This window comes from Peromyscus eremicus, unplaced genomic scaffold (genome assembly GCF_949786415.1).
Source record: "Peromyscus eremicus unplaced genomic scaffold, PerEre_H2_v1 PerEre#2#unplaced_250, whole genome shotgun sequence".
NCBI classification, from domain to species: domain Eukaryota; kingdom Metazoa; phylum Chordata; class Mammalia; order Rodentia; family Cricetidae; genus Peromyscus; species Peromyscus eremicus.
Genome location: NW_026734486.1, coordinates 70,001 through 78,153, shown reverse-complemented (window position 1 = coordinate 78,153; position 8,153 = coordinate 70,001).

Sequence of the window (8,153 nt, the reverse complement as noted above, 5' to 3'; positions counted from 1 at the left end):
AGAAAGAAAGAAAGAAAGAAAGAAAGAAAAGAACGAGAAAAACAGCTTCAGATGAGTTTCTACACGAATACTATTTTTTTAAGTATAATAAGAGGAGAAATCCTTAACCGTTTAAATAAGTGGAATCATCTTGTGTTAATAATGATGAAGGAAAGGTGTATAGAATGCAAACAAGTGGAGTTTGGCAAAATAAAATGTAGAGTGTTTAAAAAAAAAAAAGGGCTGGAGAGATGGCTCAGAGGTTAGGAGCAGTGGCTGCTCTTCCAGAGGTCCTGAGTTCAATTCCCAGCAACCACATGGTGGCTCACAACCATCTGTAGTGAAATCTGGTGTGAAGGTACACATGCAGACAGAACACTGTGTACATAATAAATAAATAAATCTTAAAAAAAAGGGGGGGGGACATAAAAGAGGCCTGAGCCAGGTGGTGGTGGTGGTAGGGCAGTCTTTTATCTCAGCACCCAGGAGGCAGAGGGAGGCAGGCAGATCTCTGTCCTTTCCAGGCCAGTCTAGTCTAAAGCGAATTCCAGGATAGGCTCCAAAGCTACACAGAGAAACCCTGTCTCGAAAAACAAAAACAAACAAACAAAAAAGTTCTTTTTCATTTTGTTATTTGTTTGTTTGTCTGTCTGTCTGTCTGTTTATTTATTTATTTACTATCTTTTTATATGTACTTGGGACAGGATCTCTTGGCATAGCCTTGGAATTCAGAAAAAGAAAATGTTAACACACACATAACTTTTTCCTTTTCTTCTTCATGTCCTCCACCACCCCCACTACCCTACATGGTGTGTGTGTCCATGGCCCAAGCCTATATACTATTTTTTTTTTTCGGTAAACACTCCTGGAATTATAGAAGACACAGAGTCTACCTGTGTCATCCTAGCTGACAGGGTTTCTCTGTGTAACAGGTCTGGCTACCCTAGGACTCACTGAGACCCGAGTGCCTCTGCCTCCCTAGTGCTGGGATTAAAGACCTGTGCCAATAACACCTGGCAATTTCACCTTCTGTTGTTGTTTTGCAATTTTTTGTTGTATTACAGAGTCATCCTGTCTGTCCTGGAACTAGTTCTGCAGACCAGGCTGGCCTGCAGCTCACAGAGATAAGATTGCCACTGCCTCCCGAGTGCTGGGATTAAAGCATACATCACCACAGCCTGGCTAATTTTACTTTTAGTGTGTGTGTGTGTGTGTGTGTGTGTGTGTGTGTGTGTGTGTGTGTGTGTATACAGGATTATAATTTTTTTGTTTCATTTCTTTTGTTTTTTTTTGTGTATTGTTGTTGTTGTTGTTCTTTTTCCCTGTCTGTAAATACACATTTTTTTTTTTTTTGCCTGCCAGGAGGTAGTAGTGCAGCCTTTAATCCCAGCACTCAGGAGGCATAGGCAGGCAGATCTGGGTGAGTTTGAGGCCAGCCTGGTCTACAGAGTGAGTTCCAGGAACTCTGTCTCAAATCAAAAACCCATCTTGAAAAACCAAAAGAAAGAAAGAAAGAAAGAAAGAAAGAAAGAAAGAAAGAAAGAAAGAAAGAAAGAAAGACAAAAGACAGAGGCCTGAATGCCTTAGAGGTGCCTGGAGCCCAGGGCCTACCCCTTCCCTCATAAATCAGATTGCCCAGCACTACTGTCTGTTGTCTGTTTGATCCCAAGTGAATTATATTTGTGTTTATGTCCATTTACTTAACTTTATTTATTTAACGAGGCACATGAAATGAGAAGAGAATCATATTTAGCCACCGTTTGCAAGAATCTTTCAGCAGCTCAAATACTGCTGGAATAATCAAGAAAATGTCCAATCCTCAGGGGTGGGTGGGAGTGAGGCTGATCTCCATCTTTTCAGCTCCTTATGGTCTCTGGACCTTCTGTTTCTTTGTTTTGTGTGTATTGTTGTTGTTGTTTTTCCCGGTCTGTAAATACACATTTCTTGTCTGCTGGTGAGGTGGTGGTGAGTGACCTTCTGTTTTCCCTTTCTTTCTTTCTTTCTTTCTTTCTTTCTTTCTTTCTTTCTTTCTTTCTTTCTTTCTTTCCTTTTCTCCTTTTAAGTTCTGGCTGGCCCTCTAGAGGCCACGAAAACACAGAGAACAAAAAGGACCTTGCAGGGTTTGTCACATGGTGGCTTCCATCTTGGTGAGGTCACCGGCTAAGATGGCTGCCATCCTCGTGAATGCTTCCATGTTGGTGAGGTCGACATGCCATTCTAAGGGCAGTTCCTGAAAAGTTTAGAACTGTGACCAATCCCTCCCCCACCCCCCACCCCCCACCCCCCACCCCCAGCAGTCACACAGGCTCACATGCACATGCATGAGCATATCCGTAGATGCATAAATACATTTTGAAATTAGACTAAATGTACAATAAAGTTAACAGGAGAAGAAATAAAAAACAGACAGACAGAGAGGAAAAATGTTGTTCCTGGAGTTTTATTTTATTTTATTTTTTGATTTCGTGATTGATTTTTGGAGACAGGGTTTTTCTGTATAACAGTCCTGGCTGTTGGGGATTTAACTCAGTGGTAGAGCACTTGGCTAGCAAGCCCAGGGTGGCCCTGGGTTCGGTCCTCAGCCGGGCGGGCGGGAGGGGGGGAGGGGGGCGGCGGCACAGGGACAGTATGTTCTACATATTGAGTAATACAGTCTGAAATAAAATTAAAATTAAAAAATAATGTAAAATATAAAAGACCCTGGGGCCGGGTGGTGGTGGTGCAGCCTTTAATCACGGCTTGAGGAGACAGAAGCAGGTAAATCTCTGTCCATTCCAGGCCAGCCCGATCTACAGAGTGAGTTCCAGGACAGGTTCTAAGGCTACACAGAGAAACCCTGCCTCGAAAACCAAACATACAGCCTGCTGGTGGGGTGGAGGTGTATGCCCTTAATCCCAGCTGTCAGGAGGCAGAGGGGCTTTGTGACCTTTTTTTTTTTTCTTTTAGGTTCTAGCCCTCTAGAGGCCAGGAAAACACAGAGAACAAAAAGGACCTTGCAAAGTTTGTCACATGGTGGCTTCCATCTTGGTGAGGTCACCGGCTAAGATGGCTGCCATTCTCCTGAAAGCCTCTATGTTGGTGAGGTCAACAACCAACCGTGCTGTAGGCTGAGGGCAGTTTCTGATTTCCCAGGCTATGTATGTAGAAAGGCCCCTGTCCCAACTAATTCATTGAATAGAAAATATAGAAAACTTGGAGGAATCAAACACACAAAGGAAGGCAGTGCTTATGCATTTGAAAATGACTCCCACATTGGACATGAGGATAGAAGCCAGTCTGGAAGCCTCATAACATCCCCAGCCCTGCTTGCTTGCTTGCTTGCTTGCTTGCTTGCTTGCTTTTGTTAGTTTTTTGTTTGTTTGTTTGTTTGGTTAGTTTTTCAAGACAGTCTTTTTTTTTCTCTCTCTCTTTCTTTCTTTCTTTCTTTCTTTCTTTCTTTCTTTCTTTAATATGTACAGATCTGCCTGCCACTGCCTACCAAGTGAGTGCTGGGATTAATGGCCTGTGCCAACACCACCTGGCTCCTTTTCTTTTTAAACAAAAGACACCACCGACTCAGGCCTGGAGAGATGGAATTTCTGGAATTTCCAGAAATCATATGTTAGGATCTGGCGCCCTCTTCTGATGACAGGTTGTACATTCAGATAGAGTGCTCATAGACATAAAATAAATAACATACATGTTTTCCTTATTTATATTTATTTATTTATTTATTTATTTATTTATTTATTTATTTATGTATTTATTTTGAGACACTGTTTCTCTGTGTAGTCTTCGCTGTCCTGCAACTCACTCTGCAGATTCACCTGCCTCTGCCTCCCAAGTGCTCGGATTCAAGGTGTGTAACACTACCGCCAGGCCGTCAATCCTTTTTTTTTAAAAGACTCAAAGGAATCAGAGGGCAGTGACCTGCCATTTCCACTTCAAGATAAGTTTTCTCCTCCAGTTCTAAGAGAGTTCAGTGATCATGAAAGACAGAGACAGGACCCTGAGGGAACATCTAATGAGTAGTAGAGAGAATCTTATTTAACCACAGTTTGCAGGAGCTCTTCATTAGCCCGAAGCTGCTGGAAAAAACATGAAAAATTCCAACCCCCAGGGGTGGTGGGATCGCGGCCTGATTGCCCTCTTTCCAGCTAGCTGCTGAGTGCTGGGATTACAGGAAGGGGGTAGGTAGCACACCCAGTTCATACAGTGCTGAGAGGATGGAGCCCAGGGCTTCCCCTTCCACTCATAATTCAGATCCCCATGACTGCTGTCCCCTTGCTTTTTGTTTTATCCCAAGTTAATTATAACTATCTTTTAAAATTCTACCTTTTGCCTCCCTCCCTCCCTCCCTCCTTCCCTCCTTCCTTCCTTTCTCTCAATCTCCTTTCTTTCTTTCTTTCTTTCTTTCTTTCTTTCTTTCTTTCTTTCTCTCTTTCTAGATTATGCCTGCCCACTCCAATGCCTCTGGCCTCTCTAGGCATCTGTACTCATGTGAGTGAATCTACACTCATACACCAGTGAAAATAATAAAAATTATAATGAACACTTAACATGGCCTAAAAAAAAAAATAAATAAATAAAAACAGGAAATAAAAGGAACGGAAAACAAAACAGGGCTAGGGATGTGATGCACCAGCTAGTGGTGTTGGGTTAGGAACAGAGTTGGTTTCGGGTGTCCCGAGCACTGGCTTCTATCCTCAGCAGTGTAAAAACTGTGGTGTCGCCACAACACACAGACAGAACAAAGCCATTTCTGGTGGTTGTTGTAGGGTGGGGGTAGGATGAGAAGAGAAGTCTAGGTACTGACTGAAAGTTTGTCTCTCTTTCTTCAATATTTTTTTCCCCCCGGGGATTCTTGGTATAGACATGCCTGTCCTAGAACTCACTCTGTAGCCCAGGTGGGCCTCCAACTCTCAGCCTTAGCCTCCAGATAACTGAGAACATAGGCCTGAGTGAACCCCTGTGGCTAAGATTTGGGGCTTCTGTTTCTGTCCATTTATTCTTTGGTAGACGGGACCCAGATCAAATAATAGCAGAAACAAATGTGGGAATCAGTTGTTGCTCTGCCTTATGGTGTCTGTGCTCTGTGACCTTTTTTTCTTTTTTCTTTCTTTCTTTTTTTTTTTTTTTTTTTTAACCGTGTCTGTAAATCCACATTTCTTTTCTGTGTCCCGTTGGTGTCCCCCTCCCCCCCTCCCCCCCCCTCCCGACAGCAAACTAAACTTTTATGGTACTTTTCTTTTCATATGGAATGTACTTTCTCTGTCAGGAGAGCTCTTCACTATCCTTCACATGCAAATTGGTTTTAAATTTTGGCCCTCCAGAGGCTAGGAAATGCAGAGAGAACAAAATGGACCTGGAAAAGTATGTCACATGGTGGGTTCCATCTTGGTGAGGTCACCGGCCAAGATGGCTTCCATCCTCATGACTGCTTCCATTTTGGTGAGGTCAATAGCCATGCTGTTGGCTAACCACAGCTACTGAAAAGTTTTGAACTGTGAACCCCCACCAAACATACACACACACACACACACACACACACACACACACACACGGACACGGACACGGACACACACGGACACGGACACACACGGACACACACGGACACACAGAGACACATAAAATTTGAAATTAAACTGAATGTACAAAAAGTAACAGAATAAATAAGAAATTAAAAATGGACACAGAGAGAAAAATGTTCCTGGAGATACAGAAATAGAAGGAAGCCCAGTGTGGTGGTGCACGCCTTTAATCCTGTCATTCAGGAAACAGACGTAGGTGCACGCCTTTAATCCCAGCACTAGGGAAGCAGAGGCAGCTGAGCTGGATCTCTGAATTGAAATTTGGCCTTGCACACAGAAAGAATTTCCCGATGGTAAGTAAGTTCTACACATTGAGAAACACGGTCTCAAAAAAAAAAAAAAATAAAAAAAAAATAAAATAAAATAAAATAAAATAAAATAAAATAAAATAAAATAAAATAAAATAAAATAAAATAAAATAAAATAAAATATAGAAGAGGCCTGAGTTGTTACGGCTGGGAGAGATGTCCTAGCGGTTAAGAGCACTGACTGTCTTCCACTTCCAGAGGACCCGGGTTCAATCCCCAGTACCCACATGGCAGCTCACAACTGTCTGTAACTCCAGTTCCAGGGGACCCTCACACAGACATCCGCACAGGCAAAATACCAATGCACATAAAATAAGAATACATCAATTACTTAAAAAGGAGAAGAAAAAAAAAAAAAGAGGCCCGAATGGCATGGGCATGGGCATGGAGGTGCCTTGTAACAGCTCTTGCTGTCCTGGAACTAGCTCTGTAGGCCAGGCTGGCCTCCAACTTCCACAGATCAGACTGCCTATTAACATCACCACAGCAGTCTGGTTAATTTTACTTCTCTTGTGTGTGTGTGTGTGTGTGTGTGTGTGTGTGTGTGTGTGTGTGTGTCTGGCTGGGTGTACAGGTTTACGATTTCCAAAGCTGATTTCAGTGATCATGAAAGACAGAGACAGGACACCGATGTCTTTTTCGGGGAAAAACAAAACAACAAACCCAAAAACCAAACACCAAACAAAATACTTCCACATTTGTTTCCTTGCCTTTCCTTTTCTTTTTTTCCCCCCTCACCCCAGAGAGGAAGCTAAAACTTTGTGAAACTTTTCTTTTCATGTAGAGAGTACTGTCTGGATCAGGAGAGGCTCTTCACAATTCTGCACCTACAAATGCACATTCCACATGCAAATTGTTAGTGAAAAGTTTTGAACTGGGACCTCACCCACCCCCCACCCCCCACCCCCACAGACACACAGGCACATCCAGAGACACATAAAATTTGAAGTTAAACTAAATATACAATAAAGTAACAGAATAAATAAATAAACAAACAGACCCAGAGGGAAACAATGTTCTCCGAGTTCCAGAAATAAAAGGAAGGCTGGTGTGGTGGTGCAAGTCTTTTAATCCCATCATTCAGGGGACAGAGGCAGGTCTCTCTCATCTAGGTAGTGACTTCCAGGCTATGTAGAGAGGCCTCTGTCCCAGTCATTAAACGAATCGAAAATATTTAGAACTTGGAGGAGTCAAACACACAAAGGAAGGCAGTGCTTATGCGTTTGAAAATGACTCCCACATTGGACATGAGGATAGAAGCCAGTCTGGAAGCCTCATAACATCCCCAGCCCTGCTTGCTTGCTTGCTTGCTTGCTTTTGTTAGTTTTTTGTTTGTTTGTTTGGTTGGTTAGTTTTTTAAGACAGGGTCTGTTTGTGACATCCTGGCTGTCCTGGAGCTAGCTCTGTAGACCAGGCTGGCCTTCAAATCACAGAGATCAGGCTTTCCTCCATCCAAAACAGAGATCAGCCTGCCTCTGCCACCCAAGTGCTAGGATTAAAATCCAAGAGCACCACTGCCCAGTTAATTTTTGCTTTCCTTCTTTCCTTCCTTCCTTCCTTCCTTCCTTCCTTCCTTCCTCCCTTCCTTCCTTTCCACTCCATAGAATCCAAAGCCTCTGGCCTCCCTATACAATTTAAATTAAAATAATTAACTAACCTGGCATTAATAAAGAGAAAAAATGAATAAAAGCAAAGGGAATCTGGCCTGGGTGGGGATGAGATGAAGCTACAGATGTTGGTTTGGGAACCTGAGCTAGTCTAGGGTTCTGATCTCAGCAGTGTGTGTGTGTACACTGGGATTCATCACAGTGTACAGAACAGAGCAAGTTCTGGTGGTGTTGGCAGTTGGGGTAGTATAAGAAGCCCAGATGCTGATGGCAATGATGCTTGCTTGCTTGCTTTTGTTAGTTTTTTGTTTGTTTGGTTGGTTAGTTTTTCAAGACAGTCTTTTTTCTCTCTCTCTCTTTCTTTCTTTCTTTCTTTCTTTCTTTCTTTCTTTCTTTCTTTCTTTCTTTCTTTCTTTCTTTAATATGTACAGATCTGCCTGCCACTGCCTACCAAGTGAGTGCTGGGATTAATGGCCTGTGCCAACACCACCTGGCTCCTTTTCTTTTTAAACAAAAGACACCACCGACTCAGGCCTGGAGAGATGGAATTTCTGGAATTTCCAGAAATCATATGTTAGGATCTGGCGCCCTCTTCTGATGACAGGTTGTACATTCAGATAGAGTGCTCATAGACATAAAATAAATAACATACATGTTTTCCTTATTTATTTTTATTTATTTATTTATTT